This window comes from Heliangelus exortis, chromosome 2, assembly GCF_036169615.1.
Source record: "Heliangelus exortis chromosome 2, bHelExo1.hap1, whole genome shotgun sequence".
Taxonomy (NCBI): domain Eukaryota; kingdom Metazoa; phylum Chordata; class Aves; order Apodiformes; family Trochilidae; genus Heliangelus; species Heliangelus exortis.
In genome coordinates this window covers 64,712,117-64,733,759 of record NC_092423.1, presented here as the reverse complement: position 1 = coordinate 64,733,759, position 21,643 = coordinate 64,712,117, and positions in this window count along the sequence as shown.

Sequence of the window (21,643 nt, the reverse complement as noted above, 5' to 3'; positions counted from 1 at the left end):
CTTCGGAGCTGAATAACGTCCATTAACATCCAATGAAAGATCTATAAACAGAAACATAAAAGAAATGTGAAAAGAACATTTTAATAAACACAAATTATGGAATACATTTCTTTACATGCACAGCTACAGGAAATTATTTCATACAGAGAAAAAAATCAGTTTTGCTAAGAAAGGATGCTTTTCAAATGTTAGCTAAGCAATCACATTCCTGTTACTCAAGGGTAGCAGTTTATTCCACATCCTCTCACGAGCCCTTTAACATTTAGGGTCTTGCAGCCTACTCTCCTGTAGCAATGTAAATGGCAAATAGCCCCATGCAAGTAAACAGATATATACCATGGTAAATCTAGCATGGAAGGATTCCCTGGCATTGCTTGATGGGAAAATGTTACAGACTCTGCATGCCTCCTGGGGCAGATCCCTAACACAGCAAATGCAAGGCAATGCCACCTCTAGCTCAGTGGTTGAGTTGAGGTCAAACAGGTTTCCAAAGCTAACTAGAATGCACTGTCATAAGAGTCCATGTTTAGCCACAAGTCAGCTAGTAGCAATACTTTGAAAAAAATACAGTGTCAGGGATAGATTAGGGAACCCTGCTCAAAGCTGTGATGAAATAGAGCCATACGATGCCTTTGGAGTGTGTAGAACTCTTAGTATTTTCTTTGCCCCAAGTGAGCTGGGTGCTCTAAGTTTTTGAAAAGTCTAAATTAAGATTTGTGAACCTCTGTCTTTGTGAATATTTTGCCCTGGATCCTATAGAAGAAAACGTTTTAGTACATTTCAGTAACTTTGCAGAGACCTTTCAGAGATATTGGAATACAAAATGCCCTGCTATTATCTTCAAAATCTTAGCAATAAACACCCTTGTTTGAACTTCAGTTCTCGAAACTGAAAATGCAGAAAGCCACAGCAGAAACCACTATGCTTAGGAAGAAATGCTGCCTACTTGTACATATGGAAACTGGCCGGGAGGAGATAGAAGATACTATGTTAATATAAATTAAGTAAAACTCCATTTGGCTGTAAAATTATCCTAACCAGTAATATTTCCTTCAAAGCAGAAACTTTACCACAGCTGTTTTGACCAGCTTGTGCTGCATTGCTGTGTCTGTAAAATGTAATTAAGGACTGCCTGCTTGGGGAAAATGAAGCATCTGATTAAAAGTTATAGAAAGGAATGGGTAAGCAGATTTAGGGGGAGGAGCTAAAGGGGAGCATGATCCAGCAATAATGAAAATAAACAGTAAAAATCTTTCAAATATGTAGCATTTCACAATGGAACCAGTTTCTCTTCATGTTCCACATACCCAGCAGAGATGTTTTTCTTTCAAAAAAATGAAGTGTGGTGCTGGGAAAGAGCAGGAATGTTGCTCCATTCCAGGCAGAAATGATATTCACAAGCTCCGAAATTACACCAAACGTTTTCCCAAATTACCTGCAGCAATGGCAAAAGCCAGTGTTTATCTGGATACCTTTTGACTTCTTATTTGCCACCAATTTCTAGTGTTGATTTCAGAGCACTTTGGGACACCTGAAGCTTGTAATCTTCTTACCAGTAGATGCAAACCATCTGCCTCCTTTTCAAAAGCTTTCACTCACAAACTCTCCCCCACCTCTCTTTCTTACACACTGAGGTGAATTTGCACCACCTGAGTTTTTCTTCTTTTTTTTTTTTGGCTTTATGAGCTGTGTCATCTGTGACTTAATACCATAAAGTATCACTTAAGCCTGTTTCCACAGTAAGGAAACATTGGAAGTAAAAATTGTTCAAGAAATGCTCTCTGGTCTCCTTAGCAATATAGAGCTTGATTTGCAGCAGTGGTGAAAAAATCTGGCTGGAGTTTGTAAGAGTTATGCTTTCTCAACATCCCTGAAAAATCATATTTTTGGGAATCTTGGGCTGAAATACACAAATGGGAGCAGCAGCATATACTTCTGAAAATCTAGCCTTATGTGCATTTCAGACTAAAAATTTTGATACTGGTCTCTCCATAGAGGAAAAAAACTCTCCAGAGGATTTTTCCGTATGCTGTCAGATGTTCAGTACTTAGAAAAGCTGAAAAAAAAAAAATCCACCAATCATAATAGAATAGTGGGTCTTTTATTTCTCTTGGAAAAGCATGCTGAAAAGATATCACTAAATAAATCTCAATGCATAGTACATATATTTGGTAAAATCTTTTTTAAAGATGGATTTAATTGACAAGCCTATCACTATTTTAAAAAAATGAGGAACATATAAAGCCAGACATCTTTGTGACACTATTAAGTGTGAATTCATAGCTGGACATATAGTGCCTGTGCATGCACAGTCCATTAACTGCACAGCTATTTGGTCCAGGGCATTTACAAGCTCTTCTGTGGAAACTTGAGGAGAAGAAACCTATGAAACCTTTTGAATTTACAGAATGGTGAGCAGAGCTTCTAAATACAGCCAACTGCTTGGCTGAAGAGTGTACTCCTGAAAGTGTGTTTGTAAATTCACATCCCCACAAGGTGTGGAGAGAGAAGCCATTGAGGTTCCTCTGTCAACATCTGTGAGACTTTCTAAGTCACACGAGCCTTTCAACTGTGGGTCAAGGACTAAATTGGCAGCAGGCACTAAGCTGAGATTCTTCTTTGTCACCATAAATAAATAAATAAATAAATAGCAACAGTGAAAAGTCACGACTACAAAAAAATCACAGGCTTGTAATTTAGGAACTTGTAAGTAATTAGAAAGTCCTGCGACATCAATGGTACCACACTGCATCTTCCTAGGATCTTTTTTTTTTTTTTTCAGTTTTAAAAGTGAATTGCTGTGCTCTCCTTGCTGCACCTCCCATTCAGCTGTGCTAAAGACATTAGTCCCTGGGATTTTCTGGGGCTGGCTGTGCATTTTGCAGGGCAGGGGGATGCCCTGGCTCCTCTGAAGGACACTTAGGGCATATGAGCAGCAGTTATGCTTGGGCTGCCACCCTCACTCTGGGAGCAAACATCGAGTTCTGCATGGAAAATGATGCAGAAGGAGCAAGTTGGGCAAGGGGCTGCCCAGTTCTTCCATTCTCCCCTTCCTCCAGTGGTGCTCTGCAGCTGATTGCAACCTCAGGTGCAGCTGGTAAAGGCATCTTAAACTTTGCCACAGCTGTGGGTTTGAGTCCTCCCTCAAAAGAGCCAGCAGCAGAGGACAAAACACAAAACTGGGGTACCACTGATAGTAGCATTGCATTTGGTTGAACCAAACAGCTGTACTCATGGCACAGACAAAACCTGAAAGGGAATAGCCAGGGCAGGAGAGCCAGGCTGCCCCTCCAAGCTCTTCTGAAATGCAGAGTCACTTGGGCCTTTCTGGGGCAGAATGCCCTCAGAAAAGGGCCAGGTGCTGAAAAAGTGAAACCACATCTGAATCACATTGAACACACAGCTTCTTTATTTCTAAGGCAGGCAGCTGATCCCTACTTTTAAACACATTCCCATTGGTATTGCTGGAAATTGCTAAGAGCAGATGTCAATCCCTTGAATTCAGAGCACTGCAGGGCTGATGTGCTTCCCATCAGCTGCAAACCCATCCCTGTACCCACCAAACACAAGCACTGGACAGGTGTAACATCAGAAATCCCACGCTTAGTCTTCCTTTGATCAAATATTCAGCATCCTTCTCTCTCAGCTATGGAAACATATTTGTTTGTTTACTATACCCTTTGTTTCCTTTCATACACAGATCACACTTGTTTAAACTATTTCAGAAATACTACATTCATTTGAAGCTGAAACAGCTTCCATAAAGATTGCAGCTAGACCACACATTTACACACAGAGACCAGATTTGTATTTGGTGTGGATTGTCTGCATATTTACTACAATGCTCATTTTCTTTGAATAAAAATGGAGAAATTTTTTTCTCCATTATTTGCCAGCGCTGCTAACTAGCTGCATTCTTCCTCTTGGCTGTACAGTCTGTGTCCTTTTCTGATCCTCTCCAAGGAAAAAAAAGCCATTTTTTACTCCATGACACCACTGGTGGTGGCAATGTGGTGCCATTGCCACCACAACCTTCCCTTTGCCATACCTGTGCTCTAAGTAAAGGCACTGTTGGGTGTCCAAGAAGAGAACCATTTGGGCTGGACTAGACCAGTGTTGCTCTTGGAGAGTTGTTGCTCTGTTGTTATCCCTGGATAAGCTCCTGGCCTGGCTTCTTAAGCATATGGTGGAGGGCTTCAGTGCCCAGGATGACCATGTCTGAACTGGAGGATGGACTCGTGCCATCATCCAGGGCAACACGGGTGCAGCCAGGGCAGATGACACCATAGGCCTCCCTCCCTCAATCCCTCCTTCCCTGCCTTTGGTTTGGCAGCCTGGGAGAGGTGAAAGGCTCTCTTTCTCCCCAGGGACCAGAGATCTGGGGGCTGGAGTTTGGAACCTGGAGGGTGCTGGTTCTTGGGGAAGCGGGGAGTGTGCAATCAGTACCACCCTTTGAGCACACCTCAGGCCAGTGAGCCCAGAGGCTTTGCAGGGGGAGGCACAAGCTGGTTTTAATGGATTGTATGAAGTCTGAGAGCTGGCTCAGCTACCTGTGTAAACACAGCCAGTAGTGCTGCTCGTGTAAAGTTAGTGTTGGGAGACAAGAATGAAACTCTTTTTATTCCCCCTGTACCTTGTTCAAAGCCTTATCAGGCAGATGAATCAGATCTCAGCCTCCTAATGTCACAAGCATAGTGACATTACATTACATCCTCAAATCTCCCACTGTTCCCACTGTGGGCAGAGCAAGAAAGAAGCGTATCATCTCCTGGGCACCCTTCTGTATAATTTTATTGGGGTTGGAGAGGGCAGACAAATGTTATGTATTCCCACTGCAGCCATCTGGGAATACATAACACCGTGAACGACCCTGTGCCATGAATGGGCTTATAGCTGGAAGATCTACCTAGGGGAAGAGTATGCAGCTTCTTGGGGCTGATTTGGGAAATGCTGATGGTTTTTGCTCTTCATCTGCATGACTGACCATTGATCAGGTACCGAGTGACCCCTTAGCACTGATGATAGTCCTCAGATTCCTGAAATGTGAGGAATGCAGGAACTCTCTAGGGTGACTTTGATGCACTGTGCTTCTGGATCAAAGAGAGGACGCTGCCAAGAGGTACCATAATGTGTGAGAACGGATGAAATAAAGAGGAATATTAATTTCTGGGCCCTTGCCATGAATGAATACATTTAAGGATAGCTTTTTAACTATGAGAAGCTTCTGATTTGAGCTGTTTCCCATTGCCTCCTTTCCCAGGTTTTCTATTCATTAGAAGTTTTCTTAAGGAGTGGGATAACTCCCTTGCCCCATAGGGTCTCAACACCTCACCTCTCATCAGCCTCCTTTCAGTCAAAAGCCCACATTGGAACTATATTCCAAGAAAGTTTGAACATCTCAACAAGGCCTATAAGGACATGTTTTTTGAAGAATGATTTAGCTGTAATTTCTGAAGCACCAACTATCATAGCAAAACTGTTCCCTTTGACACCGCTCTTGAGAAAGTGAAGGTTCACTGATAGGGTTTGGTAATGCAACTTGAGGTGAGGAACCCTCATCCTACACCTTGTAAGCATGGTGTGGTGACCTGGGTTTATGGTTTACTGCTTGCTTAACTTACTGCAGGTCAATTACAGTTATGGATGTTAAAAAAGATTTGAAAAGAGAAACTAGGGGACCACTGTTGACATGGGTGGTTTTTCAAGGACAGGAATGAAAAGAAATTTAAAAAATATCATATAGGTGGGTCTTAAAACAAAAGACATAATTTCCCTTAGTAAAATACTCCATTTCCACTTATATTCAGTTTTCACTCTGAAGACTGATGCTGCGATTTGTGTAGCTCAAAGCCACTTGTTCCTTTTGCACTCTTCACTTAGACAGATAAAATTCCAATTCATTCATTTGAATTGAAGGATTTCTATTTAAGTGCTGTTGGTATAATCAGTCCATTAAAATGAGAGGTGTTAATTTTCCAGTAATCACTACACTTTCTTTCTCTTCCTATCTCCCAATTGAAAGGACAGCGTCATCCTGCATGGTTTAAATGTAGTAATGCATTTAATGCCAGGCCATGATTTTAGACCTCCAGCTGTTTTACTGGTTGTGTAAGTAAAAATAAGATAATGTTATGCTTGGTAACCATGGTTTTTGTAGGCATTCACATTTTACAAATCACTGCACAGTATGCAAACCATTATATATATTTAAAGTGTTTAAAATCAAGCCTACCAGGAGTCTACCACTTCCATTATTTAAGAAGGGGGACTGCTAGACTGTGAAGAGTGATATATTCCATCAAGCTACTCAGTGGAGTTATATTATCAGTGCAAATCACATGAAAATATGTGCTTCAGCAAGACAAGAAAGGAGTATTCTCTGCTATAAAAAGTGTGCTGTGGGAATCTAGATGGAGTCATTGGTTTGGTGTAATATATGAGTAAAATCTTATTTGTTCAAATAATAAAAAGGAATAACACAGAGTGCAGAAAGAAGGCAACCATGAAGTACTTGTTTATTCTCTCCCCATACAAAAACCTGCTTCTACTTCAAACAAAGGAATTGAGTCTCATCTCCAGCAATTTTAGCCAGGTGTAACTACTCATCTGAGCAGAGATTTTCCTGATTTGTACAAGCAGGAGCAAAAGCAAAAACCAGATTCATGAAGAAGCAGCTTATTGATTTGTTCCATGCTTGCAGGCAAAAATATTATACCTCACCAGCATGATCATAAGCATGTAGTTAAATCCAAGCAAACCTTAACTGGGATGTTTCTTTGTAAGAAAACACTGGTAAGTGGAGCTATTGACAGCTACATTTTCAAGAGCATCTGCTTTCAGAAACAACAGACATTCAGAACAATTGGTTTTGGGAGCAGATTGTGCTGTTCTGATTAGAAGTATAGGCAAAGATAATGGATAGTATTTGGCTGCACCTGAAATTGCTTTTAAAGTTCAATATGAAATTCGTAGCAGAAGTAGGAAAAAAATGGACTCAGCTTGTGCTGTAATTTTTCAGAGAACACACAGGCAGCACTCTGGACAGTTAGAGCTCCCAATTTTAATTAAAAAATTGTAAGTATTATACTGTATTAATCAGTCAGACCTGATTAATCGGGGTGGAGCTGGTTTATGCCTATGTCTGGGAATACAAATGCATTGGGCATTAATCAGGCTTACTGTATTTATTTATTTCTATATATTTATTCACACTGACTTTTGTTTGCCATCCTCTAGCATTCAAAAACATAAATCAAGGCAGAATCATAGCACTCACTGGCTTACAAAAAAAAAACAACAAAACCAAAACAAACAAAAAAACAAACCAGTAGAGGAAAGAAAGGAAATGATGTTATTTTTCAAATCATGGTCTCTTTGTTCTTTTCATCTTTAGGATGTGTTTGGGTTAACTTCAGAGCTTTTTCTTCACCATGAAAAGGAAAAGAAACAAATGTGTCCTCCAAACATCAATGAAATAATTAGAAAATATTTAAGCCAATAACTCATCATCATGAATGGAAGTGGTAATTAAAACTTTGACTACAGCAAGAAAAGCATGCAAGAGTGGTGGCAGTACTGGGTTTAGTAGGCATCTCCTGTTCCATGCCCAGAAGGTCCCCCAAAGGTTATTTTGAGCCCAAGATCTCAAAGCATGTATTCTGCCAACGTGCTCTGCATTACCTGTTTGAAGATAGATTTCAGCAATGTAAAGAGTCCATTTGCTTAGCTTTAAATCAAGAAAATCCTCAACTGCTGCTCGTAATCATCCCCATATCCTGTTCATCTTCCTATTTCCTTGGGAAACAAAAGATGTGCAGGATACTGAGAGCTCTCCTGAAACACTCCTGACTCTGTTGTGGTTAGTAAGCTGCTTCCCTACCCCAGCAAAAAAATATCCAACATAGTTTTCCAGCAGCCTGAGCCAAACAGGAGAAGAAAGGGGTTTAGCCTGGCACAGTAAAGTGGAAACAGAACCAGTTTCCATCAGGAGCAACCACACTGTTCCCATATTTTGGGGGGGTCTCTTTCTGACTTCCCTGGATTACTGCATTCAACTATCAAGACAAACATCTTGAAATATTTTTCTTCACAGTACACAATCTCAGTGTCTCACAGAAGGAAAACCACACATACAGCTAAATTCAAATTCTGACATTCTCTGTGTTTTGGCCACAAAATAATAATTTCACAAAACACTCACACCCTATTCATTCTGCTGGAAACATATTAGAAATTCATTAATGATAATTTTCACACACTACATCTGTGAAAACCTGCTATACAAGCATTGTTTCCTTTTAACAGACATCTGACAACTTTGCTCCACAAATGCACCCACACAGAGTAGGATTTTATCTATATGCTTTGCATTTGTGAATTCCCTAGAATACTGGGAAAAAGCTACTCAAATAAATGGGTTCCCAGTATCACTTTGCCACCACACACTTCTGTGTACAAACCTGTCTTTGAAGCAGAAATAACAATTTCCCTACACAGAGCATTTTCAGCTACAAAAAAATTTATTGCTTGTAGGGTAGTAGCTGTGTCTTTACATTTGTTCAGTGTCCTGCAAATGCAAAAACAATAGAAGTGCTGTCATTAGAATAACTTCAAAATCTCAGACAAATGACATCTGCTAACAAGATGCCCCTACACCACATCTGGCACTGACATCCAAACTTGAACTACCATTGTAAAATATGTGTGTATTCACAAGTTAATGAATATGGGGTCTTCTTTGTCTGTTTTGACTTCAGCGAGGATGACTTGAGATTACACAGGTCTCCATCTGATGAAATAATGTGGTCTCATCATATTGCACTTGCTGTGTTCCAGAGGGAAGGGCTTTAATGTGACCAAAGAAAGTGAGAGACAAAGATGCATATGCTGTTTCAGAGACTGGAAAGATAGGTCTGAGCTATAAAGGACACAAATTTAAATCCAATCTTTTACTGGCCCACAACTCATCACCAGCAATCAGAATAGCTTATGTCATCAACCCCTTTAATTAAAAAAATAAGATTAAAAGGCCAGCTTATCTTCCTGAGTTCCCATCCTGGGAAATCTAGGCAACCTTCAGAGCCCCCAGAGGATCTCCAAAGGCTCCTCGAGGGCTGCTGCAGATGAAGAACCTCTGTAGCTCAGCAGTCTCCTGCATTTGGAAGAGTACCCTGCAGACAACTCAGAAAATGGATTTGTCCTCTGATGTAGGCATGCCCCTCCTATTGGCTTCAAGAAACAAAGGAAACCTACTTCTTTCTCCGCTGGCGTATGATGTGAATTTGTTACGGAAAAGTTCTTCCATGCAGGGTCCTGCAGGTAGAAGAGCAGCCAGGCTGAACCCCCTGGGTAAGATCTGTACTGTGACTCCTGCCCAGTCCTTGATAGAAGATGCGAGGGGGGGAAATATTACCAGGTGCTCCTGCAAAATCAACCTGAAGGGATAGCTATCTCCAGGCTAGCCTCCACACTGAGGACTTTTCTAAACATCTCAGAAATGCTGACAGTAGGAAAGCCGTCAGCGTACAAAGGCAGGTTCTCTTTACTTCCAACAAGAGGCTGGGGGCATGCTGTAAGCTTTCCTCTCCACTGAACACCCTGTTAGCTCTGGCACAGCACAGGAGAGAGCAGAGGCACATCAAGGATAAAGTCTGGGAAGGACATACCCAGCAATTGCAAGTCCATGGATCTGATTTCCCAGGGACACAGGGGAGCACATCGTGCTTCGACCTACCTGCCCCTCAGTTCACCCAGTCGCTTTTGAACCTGTTGCCTGAGTTCAGCCCAGTGTAGCAGAGGGGTACTTTAAAAATGTCTCTGTAAGTTTAATGGGAAGAAGTGGATGGGAAGATGAGAAGACTTACCAGTGCTAACTGAGGGAAAAGCTAATGAGATCATGCAGGAAGGAGCTATTGAAAACCAGGCTTCATTATTTCTGGTGCTCATGGAACTATTTGTCTAATCATGCTTTGTATAAATATAGGATTTCTATGCAAAAGACAAACACCTTCTTCTGCAGCAGGCCCATCTGTATGAAATCCAGTGGCTGATTGTATTAATCAGTGCACTCACATTCAACAGTTTCAGATCCTGCACTTAGTATCTTCCCATCAGTCTGCCAACTTGCAGCTTTTAAACTCAGGCCATTGCTGACTCATAAGCAATGCACTCAGCTCTGCTTTGGTATTTGTGACTTAAATGCTAACAACTGGGTCTGTTCTAAATACTGAGATTTAACTAAACATCAGTGCCATCCGCCAACAGGGATGCAAGGGGGAACAGAGGACATTTTTAAACCTGTAAATAATATTGTTATTATTATTATCATTATCATCATGAACATAGAGAAGATCCAACACCACCAAATGTATGTTATGCAGAAGTACATGAAATGACCATACCATGGAATCCTAATACAGTAATGTCCTAGGGTGCCTATGTAGTACCTCACTTCACTTCTTTCCAAAAGGGAAAAATTCTCAAACACAGAAAGGGAAAAGGCAGCAGAGTGTTGTTCCCTGCCTACTGGGTCCTGGTATCCCACATTGCTTTGAAGGGATTTGTCCGGGCAAAAGGGATGGAGCTGAAGATAGCTGCTCTATGTGAGATGATTCCCAGGTAGTCTGGGAATGTCTTCACCCAAAGTATTTAGTAAAGGGTACATGTCCTCAACCTGGGACATTTTTTTACTTTCCAGGGTTGTTTTTTACTACAGACCGGGAAAAGGTAGAAGTGTGTCCTGAATAAATCATAATATGAGTCTTGAAATATAGAATGTAATGAGCTCCACACTCTTTTTCAGGCAAGCCTGCCTCCTTCTTCACCAAACCCACAAGAGTTCATCTGAATTCTCTGCCAGCACTCAACTTCCATGCCCAGCAGAATGCTATGCGGCCCCTCAGGCACAGGAATCCCCTGAGGTAAGGTAATTTTTAGATCCACAAAAACATTCAAATAGCACAGACCTGCTCAGTAAAGAACCTTGCTCTTTGCCTGGAAGGCTCTTGGAAGACACGGCTAACTGGGTGAGTGAGCACTACCTCATTCCTGATATGGGAAAGTTTTGCTGATAAGTGGGAACTGACGTGAGGTATGTGGTGGCAGCAATGAGATCTCTTGATAGGCTTGAGCAGGTCCCTTGCTTGCACACCTGTCCTGTCAGTAGGGAACAGCTTCCTCACTGCAGCTTTCAGCAGCACACAAACCACAGGTTTCCACCTCCCTGCTCTCCCACCTGGGCCCTGAACTAGGAAGAACTGGTACTTGCTGTCACCTTAGGAGCACCCCAGATATGAGGTTTGTGAAGAAAGTAACCAACAGAGAAATAAAGCACGGTGGCACTTGGCCAAAGAGCTAAGTGGCCTTTTATGGAGCTGCAGAGATCTCACCTTTCAGTGTCACACTTTTGGCTCAAGACCAGACCTGCTGATGTTGCTGATCAGCAGCATCTGGGCACCAGGGCTAGTTCAGTGTTCCACCCACCTCCACCTAGCAAGGCCATAAAGTGTGACAGTGAGGATACTGCTCATCCCTCAGCCATTTGCCACCTGCAAAGCTTCAAAAGAAGCTCTCTTGGATGACTCCTTGCTGAAGACATTTTCGCTCTCTGAAGATGTTCTAATGACAGATTTTCCCAGTGATATTCTGCTATATTTTAGTTTTTGCCATTTTTGCAGTCTGGAGTGTTTTGTAAGGCTTTCTGTAAAAGTGCTCAACCACCAGGTAAAATACCAAGCAAAGGCCTCAGTAGTTCACACCACCCCATCTTTTGGACAAACCTTCCTCTCTGGCACTGCAGGTAGCTGGGGGGGCACTGAGGTGTGCTGTCAGCACCCACCCATGGGCAGCTGAACCGAAACTCTATGAGATAGTCCCTGTCTGTAAGGTGCTGCTGTGGGTTTCTCACCAGATAAGTGGATTATTACCCCAGCTTGCAGCTGCTCCACAGAAATAGGTCAGCATGCGTAATAAGCTTTGCCTTTCCCTATTTGGCATCAGAACCACCCAAGAGGAAAAAGGACTGCTTGCAGGGGCCTTGTCCAGGGACCATTAAACTCCTGAACAACAGGTTACCTCTGCCAGTGTCTCCTAAAGAGGGAAATGTCCTTAAAGTCAACACTTGTGGGGTTTATTGTATTATATTTAGGTACATGTCCCATAGTGGTTAGGTGTTTTCTACATTTATGCTTTTGTTGGTCATTTACGTGCTAACCAACACTTGGCTCCAGGGGCACTGAGCCCCCTCATCTCTGCCTCCCACCCACTTTTTGGATGGAAACTCCCATGCTGAGGAAGTGTGAGGGCAGCACTGATGCCAGACAGAACAGAACAAGAGAGAAAGGGATAAAGCCTTCACAGAGCCTTACCTTCCTCACATCCAGCAAAGGTGATTAAAGGAAGAACCTCAAACAAGCTTGGAGAAGGCTTTCTTTGCACACACTGCCCACAGGCTCAGCAGCTGACTATGTGGGCTGCAGCACAGTGTGTCTGCTCCATGCAGGAGCCAGAAGACACAGAGCCATCATCTGCTGTGTATTCCTTCAGCTGCCCACGTGAGCTCTGCAGCACTCTGATGCCTTGTTTTCTTTTGTTTTTCTCAGTACACCAGCTCAGGAAGTGCAGATAAAACCCCAACACCAACCACCTTCCCCCTCTTATCCACAACAAATTTGCACCTTGGACATGTGCTTAGCCCAGATTTTGAAGTGAGGTTGCAGGCTGAAGTAAAAGGGAGCTACAGTGTAACATCAGCAGTGCAAACTTTAGATCCAAGACTCATGTCAACCATGCCTACCATCAGCAAGAAAATAATAATAACTCATAGAACTGGCAAGAGCAAAACACAACATTAAAATAAAGAATATGCAACTTGTCTTTGATATAAAGATTTTTCCATCCTCACACCCTTTCCATGTCATTACACTTCAGTTGATGACTTTGCATCACAGAAACCTTGCAAAGTTTTCATTATTCCTATTACTTTTTCTTCCCTCATTCCTCTGCCCATCTGCATTGAAGTTAAAATAATTGGAAAATATTAGGTTAAGATCCTTTTCGTGATACACTTGGTATGGCTGCAGATAAACACAGGGACAGTCTTACAGGAAACATTCATCTTGTAGGAATTCCAGACCGAGAAATCAAGATAATTTCCCATTTTTTGAGAGTCTATCCAAGCAAATTTTTTTTGCTCCTTTAGCTACCACAGGCACTTAAACAGTAAGGGCTTGCTCGCCAACTGGTGTAAACTGGCTTAGCTCCATGAATTTTTAAGGAGCCAATCCAATTCACCTCAGCTGAGACTCCATCCCTCAGACCCTCGCCCCACCTACCTGGGCTGCTCTGTGCGAACAGAGGGGCTCTGCACACCTTTTTTCCCCAGTGAAACCATCCAGAAGGCAGACCCCAGGAAGCCCATCCCTCCCCAGCTTGCCTCCCAGCAGCAGGCTGAGCGATATCAATCATCCCAGGTCCACAAATTAATTTGCCCCTTCCAAGCAGGCGCGTGCCGCTGAGGACGCCGCACGTGGCAGCCTCCGGAGCGGCGGATTTAGAGCAAGCTCCTCCGAGCCCCCGTTTCCACGCCCCAGTAACCAGATGCTGTGGGGAGTGTGGGAGAGCCACAGGTGACTGACCCCAAAGAGCTTGTCAGAAATTTGCCCCAAAAGGCTGGAGGCAGCTGAGCGGGGCCTGAGCCCAGCTGGAGGGAGGAGCAGCCGAAGGAGGGAGGAAGGGATGCAGCCAAACAGGTTGCTCCCAATAAAAGTGCTTCACCGCTGGACTGAGGCAGTGGATGAATTAATTGTGCCATTTCCATGACATTCTGCTGCAGCTTAAACGTATTAATAACTGCTCATCCCCGAAACAGCTTTTCCCTCCCACACGAGGGGGGAAAAATATCTGTCTGAATTTTTTAGATTATGTGACAGGCTTGCAAACTGTTGTTAACTTTATCATTTGGGATATGGATTAGACTGCAGCACATTAATTTATCGGGAAGTAAGAGCTGCCTGTTCATCTCTTTTCTGTTATGACATCTGCAGTGAAAGCACGATGGGGGCCAGACAGACAGTGAGTAATAGACTAGAATATGAAGTTTTGTGGGGGAAAAAATGGCAAGGTTTGCTATGGATATAATTGAACCCATTAAGCAAAAAATAAAAAAAACAGTCAGTGGTCCTTTAGCAGATATCGCTCTTAATGAAACTGCAGATAATGAAACCTGCCAGTTAAAAGCGATATCAATTCACATCTATTAAGGTTGGCACAGAAAAGTCAAGCAAAAGATGATCCTGCCATTGAAGCCATTTTGCTGGAGTCCCCAGGGCTTTGCAGCCACACTCCTTGCTCCCCATCTCCTCAGCCTCTGCAGAGGGGACACTGTGGAGGGGGCAGTGTTTGGACGCACAGGGTTTCCTCCTGCCTTTCATTCCCACCTGATGGACCTGGCTGCAGGGCCACATGGCCAAAATAGCAAGAAAAGTGAAGGCCTGGCATTTGTGGGCCAAAATAATTCATGGAACATTAAAAAGAACCTCGTCAGAATCCTGAATTGTTAATGCAACCTCTCCAGCTTTGTAGAAAACATATTCCTGTTGTCATTTTCATTGTCCCTGTGGCCTGTTAGTCCTCCAATTATGTGAACAGAGACACATGAACAATTACATGGCACAAGGAAGTCTGAGGATTAAGTATTTAAGTTTGGCCCCTTCATGCCAATGGGCAAATCTTGTTACACTATCTGTGTTCAATATGTAAGGGTCAGCATCCATGAACTTCTAGACTGAACTTGCCAAGTCATGACAGTATGGTAAGGCTATTACCTCACAGCAAATTGTAAGTCCCCATTTAATTTAGCACTTAATGCTAGAGACAAATCAGCTACAGGGCACAGGGCTCTCTGCCACTGTAAGTGCCACCCCTCAGCCTTATTTCCCACCTCCCTAGGGACCAGACCTGCTGTCCCAAATCCTTTGGGATTTCACTCCTTAGTGAGGTATGCTTATGTGTGCCCGGATGTGGTAGAATTCAGCACACAAGGCTAAAAATGGTTCAAAAACATTTAGTCAAAATAAATTCAGCTAATTCTTGCTGAAGGTGTTCCTGGGCACTTTTAAATTCATGTTATGTAAACAATCCTAGCAGCAGCATTTCCCTTTGTTCCCATTAATTCACTGGGTGTATGCATGTGCGAGAGGCCAAGATTTACGTCAGGAGTATTCATGTAGTCTCCTCATAATGTCTTTGGTTTCCCCCTTTATATCTGTAAAAAGTATCCCTGGCCCAGCCCAGATGCCAAGCAATGCCTCATGGGGACAAAGGAATGTCCAGGTGCTGGATCAGACCATTGATCAGCCACGCTTTGGTCATCCCCACCAGCAGCTGTCTCATAGGACAGTGCAAGAAACCCCCTAATGAACCATCATGGTATGAAAATCCAACATGGAAGGACAGTTTCCTCTTACTTCTCATCAGTTAGTTGTTTCCTAACATTGTAAAGCATGAGAGTTTGTATTGTTTGTGGTTTCTTGTAATCTAGTCTAATGTACTTCTCATTACCAGTACAAATGTCTCCTCCATTTTGGATTCTTCTAATCTCTTGGGCTCAGTGGTATTTTGTGGCAATAACCCCCCAGGGTTAATTAAGTGTTGTCTAAAAATAATTCCTTATAGGTTTCAGATCTTCTTTTTTCCTTTTGTGCTTCCTTAGTGAGTGATTCTTGCTCATGAATTAAAAAAAAAAAAAAAAAAAAAAAAAACCAACAACAAAAAAAAACAGCTAAATGAGGCCATCTTTTCAAACCTTTTCACTATTTTTCACTGTTCAGCCAGTTTCCCTCCTTTCAGCTATCCCTAAGCAGAAACAGTGGGCACATTTTTGGCTCTTCTGATGAAGAGCCCTTGCCAGGACTAGGGCACAACTCTTTTTTATGTATCATACTAGCAACCAGCCTGACCCACAGAGCTTCAAAAAGTTTCTGTTGTCATAAGAAATATACCAGAAAGTCTCCAAAGGTAAAGGCCTGCAGCTCAGAGTTATTAAAAAACAATCCACAAAGCTGGACAACATCCACTGGGAACAGATCATTGCTTATTCAGAACTGATGATTTCAACACCATTAGAACCAATAATTTTGCAGGGAACTTGCAAAGAAAGTAGCCTGAAAAGTAAAGCCATCTCTGCCCATCAACAAATCCAGCGGGCTGGTTCACCCAGCTTTCCTTTGGCCACGCAGCCTCTCTGGTCTGTGTAATTTCTGCCTTTTATCAGAGAGATATGAGCCTGCCCGCCGAACAGATGCAAGTTTCCCCTGCTCTCATTCAGCTGGGAACCAGTTCAGCAAAGCAGAAATAAATCACGAGGAACTTGCTGTCATTTCTCCACCTTCCCGCACACCCTCTACTGCTGCCGCCTGACTGGCTCGAGCTGGCGTGGTTTTTAAATGAAATCTGGGAAACTGGCATCAACAGCTTTGCCTAATTTTTAGCTAATACCTTGGTGGGTTCCGTGTTCGCATCTGGCCAGCACCATCCTGCTGAGCCTGATGATAACAGGCTGCTGCTCTTTCCGAGCAGGAAGCTGGGGGTCTGCTACCCACAGCCTAAACAGAGGCTTGTTCCAAGCACAACAGCACATCGCAGCCAGGGAAGGGTCTGTGGTGTGGGACTTCTCCCAAGGCATAAAAAAAAAAAAAAAAAAAAAAAAAAAAAAAAAAAAAAAAAGGAGAGAGAGGGAGAGAGAAATGTGTTAACTGTGCTAACAGTGCCAAGTAATATGCTTCGTTAAAAATTTAATCACCTGCAAGTGCAAAACAAGTGCAAAGCAATCATGTTGTAATTAGCACAGCAATTAACACCTCCCTTTTCGATAGCACATGCATCCTAGGAAGTGCATGATTGCAAGTGTTTATGCTGCTGACAGACTAAGTTCCTATAGAGAGGAAAAAATTGCTTGAATAGATTTTTTTTCCCCCTCATCTTTTTGGCATTTGGGCTGTTATGTGTCCACGAAACCCCAGCACCAGCTGCCATGTTGGTTTTGTGTGAGTGCTGCTCCACTGCACAGTGTATCTAACAACTACAACTTGATCTGGAGCCTCCTGAAAGATGATTAAAAACCTCTATAACCCTACTGTGAAAGGGAGATAAATGTATTAAAATTACAAGATTTTTTTTTTTTTTTTTTTTTTTTTTTTGTGGACTACTGCTTGTCAAAGAGCAAGCACTGGGCCTGCATTGAGCTCCAAGGCTCTGGGATGCTACCAGAAAGGGGACAGAGCACTGGCACAGGCTGTCCAGGGAGGTTGTGGAGTCTCCTTTCCTGGAGACATTAAAAACCCACCTGTATGTGTAACTGTGTGACCTGTTGTAGATGACCCTGCTCTGGCAAGGGGGGTTGGATCTTTCTAAGTCCCTTCCAACCCCTAACTTTCAATGAATCTATGACAGGACAAACTGGAGCTGTGGCTTCAGGATGTGTCTGTAGCTAAAATATGCCCAGCTCCATGGTACCAAGGTCTCTTTTCAGTGTGTCCCACCATTCAATCAAACACTTTTCCCCCAGGGCTGTGCTGGAAGTGATTTGATTCAGAGTGATAAACTGGCCAATGCAGATCTGGCTTGGGAAAACACCCTCCCACCAGCTTTGCCCACACAACTGTATCTCCTTTGCCCTGTCACTGGGGTGTCTGTGCTTGTCCCAGAAGGCTGTCCTGCCCCTTGTCACACCTGGAAACCTGGGTTTGATCATCTCACTGCCAGTTCCTTGTGAGACCACATGAGGAAGGAAAACTGACTCTCAGAATTAGTTTGCAGAAGTTATCTAGGCTCAAATATTCAAATACATGCCACCAAAAAACCCTTATTTGGTGGCTGTTCAGCTATAATAAATAGACTATGCTCATAATGGGACACCACACTTAGCTTTGTGGCAGAAGCTCAGCAGCTCTTATGGTTGCTCAGATCTGGCCATCCAAAAAAGTAAAAGCCTTCCTTGAAGACATGAACAGTGGTGTGAGTTTTGAGGGCATCTCCCAGACACTGAAATGATTGAAAGCTATTTCCATCATATGGTTCAATATTGGGATCCCGATGTGCAAAGTACTTTGAAGAAGTTAAAGACATAAGCAATGTTAGTGCCAGGTCTGAGCCAAAGTAACAAATAATCCTTCAATATCCACAACTCCTGAAAAAATTACTTAATACAGAAGTCTGCTGCATGACCTCATAAATTCACATTTTTCTCACCATTAATTCCATGAATTAATACAAAATTGGAGGAGAAATTCAGCAGCTATCAAGAGACAAGTAGAAGCCAAGTAAAAAAAAAAAAAGAGCTGTAGTACCTTTGCTATCCTGATATTTTTCCTCTTTCTTGAGCCACTTCCAAAATAGAGACAGAGTCATGTCAAGAATGGTACCAGTTTTGATAATTTCAAAAGATAAGATAATTTCAGCAGTTTCTGAAAGCATTGTGGCCCTACATTCACACCCCTCCCTCCAGCCAAGTGACCCATGTTTCATTGCAGACCTTTGGGTATTCCAATTTTATTTTAATTCAAGTTTTGTTCACAGCTCTCACTGGCCTACTGAGAGCATGTTCTGCTGACAGCATTTTCTGCCTTGAAGCCAAAGGTCTTTGAGATGGTTTTGTTCCCCTCATTCTTAATATGTGAACACATTTCCATGGGGGTTTTTTTGGCACAGTACCTCCATTGCCTTTCTGCTGCTCTGACTGAACATGAGTCTTTCTTCTCCTCCTGAATGCATTTCAAGTATCCAGGTTTTGATGCTTTCAGTTGGCAGTGACAGGTGCTTATCTCTAGCAAGCAACACATTTTATATCACTATTACAAGTGATATAAAAGTATGATGTGGGCTATAGAGACCTGAAGAGCATCCTCCAGTTCTTCCTGGGGCTGTGAGAGAGGGGGCTGAGAAGAGGTTCTTGGGACCTTTTTTAAAAGGTCTGCCACCACATTTGTGAGAGGCTTGGGGTGATTTCCCTGTCTCTGCTGGAGTTCACCTTCTCAAAGGCATACTGCTAAATCATCCCTGCCAGAGATGACTTACCCCCGAGGCTCATAAAAGTACTTCTGAAGAACAGTCATGTTTGTACTTGAAATGCACTGAAACAAGCCATGTGTGAGGGGCAGGGGGGTGAGATCCCAAAGAGAATACCCCTGAAACACCAGCCCAAGGTCCTTATGTCAGCTGACAGTCCATTTCCAAAGACACAAGTACAACAGCATTCTGTACATATATACATGGCATGTTTTTCAAGAAGATCTCATACAACACTTACACCAATAAGGCATGGTTGAATTCCCCAGTGCTGTCCCCTTCTGAAAACTGAAAAGGTGTCCATCAAGTAAGAGAAAAAAGCTTGTGTGAGTTGCTTATTAAAATGTTTTCAGCACAGCAGAACATTTATGGAATGGGAGCCCCTGTTCCCTTCAAACCATGACAAGCTCATAGTTATCAGCAATGACAGGCTAGGAAAACCACTGGGGGTAAGGAGAGCTTCACTTACATAGGAGACCACAAGTTAGTGTAACTGTACAAAAACACATGCAAAATACAGCAGAAACCTCTCATCCTGGGAACAAGCAAAACAATTTAAGCCCATGGGAGGCAGCCAGGGTATTGTTACAAGATCCCACTGCTGATCCCACATCTCTTTGGCTCTGGACAAGCACCACAGCCAAGCTTCACCAGCAGGATTCAGCTGTGCCCAGTGTCCTCGCTCCCTGAACTGCCCAGTCACGTCAAAAACACCACTATGGCCCTTGATCATATCTTGGGCATAGTTCTCAGTATCACATCATAGATATTGTACTCCTGTCATTCAAAGGGGTGAATGTGGGTGATGAAAAATCACAGGGAGTTATACAGCTTTTTCTGTTAGCGAGGCATACGCCTTATAAATAAGAGATGAGATGAGAAAGTATCAAAGTGGTGAAAGGAGAAGGGAAAACCAAAGTACTTGAACTGCAGGTGCAAAAGTCTTGGGAGGTATTCAGGCTTGGGAGGTATTTAGGAAAGCTAAAAGCTTGTTCCATGAACCTATAGAGCAAATTTTTACAGACTACATGTGTACTAGGATCATCAATAAGATCTCAAAGTCTGTGGCTTGGCTCCCTCTTAGTGGGAACCATGGAGTTTGGGAGGGTAAGACCCCCACCCCCACAATAATAACTCACCTAAACTCAACAGGCACTGCTCTCCCACAGCTGGGGGAGATAACCCTTCTCACTGATATTTCTGAGTCTAGAAAAAAAAGAGGGTGAAAAATCCAGAGAAACAAACAAAAAAAAAATCTGTATTCCCACTCATTTTGCATATCCAGGTTCCCAGGCACCCATCCCTTTTTTACTAAAGGGGGGAAGAAATATATTTAATAAAGATCTGGCAGGAGTATGATGAAATAATGAGTAGGATGAGACCATGTTACATAAACTGGCAAGGTTCCAGCTTGTAAATGATTAAAACAAAAGAAAAAGGGAGTTTCCATGAAGACTAACGTAAAAAGCATTTTATAATCAAAAGGCCTGAAACTATGGGGGCTGATGGGAATGTCTAGCAAAACAAGCCTGTTCTGAAGCTTCTAGATGATACATGGAAACTTAATCAGCTCATCTCAGTCAACCTTAAATCAAAGAAAAGACTGATTGGAGGTTCAAAGGGAAGAGTGGTTTTGTGGCTCGAGAACAAGAGCGGGGCGCTTTCCCGATTCTGCCACAGATTTCCTTTGAGATCTTGGGTAAGTCACTTACTTGTGTGATATTAAATTTTGCAGCTATTGAGTACAATAGTTTGCCTTATATGCATATCCCAATTTGTCCCTGGAAGTGGCCTATTACACTTATACGCCTGCCTCTTTACACCCCACACACATCATTCACACAAAATTGTTGCTAACAAGCAGACCTTCATATTTCCTTCTATAATTATATAATATAATATAGAAAGTCACTTAAATTATTACAATCTCTCTGCTGTTAAGAAAAGCATCCTTTCTTAGGTCACCAGAAACTCTTACTTCTTCATTACCCAAAGCCAAAATTGAGTGACATCAAAACTGAGCATTATAACATCAAGAGAGACACACATGTAATTTCTGTTGGAAGAGAAAATCTGCTACTCAGAATCAAATGTTAATTGGCTCCAGCCTCTTAAACTAATCAAGCAAAGAGGCTGTCCAGAATGTAGTGATCTTTAAGGGGAATTTGCTAACCATATGCAGTTAGAGCCCAACCTTAATGTCTTTTTATCTTCCAGGTTTACAAGTGTATGTATATGTGTGTGCACATTTCTGAAAGCCTATTCTTCTGTACACTGAAAATTCAGATGAAAGTCAAGAAGAAGGTTAGATCAGGGAATGAGGACTCCTTTATACTTCTTCCAAGCTCTGCCCTGATGCATTGTGTAACCTTGGGCAAGTCATTTAACTTGTCTTGCTCAACCATCAGATAGAAAGATGATGCTTATCTATTGCATGAAAATGAGTTAATTGCTGTTTGCCAACTGCTTTCATCTCTTTGGATGAATCAGATTGAGTCCATATATGTCAGTGTATATAATTTTGCATGTGTATTTTTATTTGGAGCTTGCTTATGTCTTGGAGTGTAGTTCCTTCAGGTCA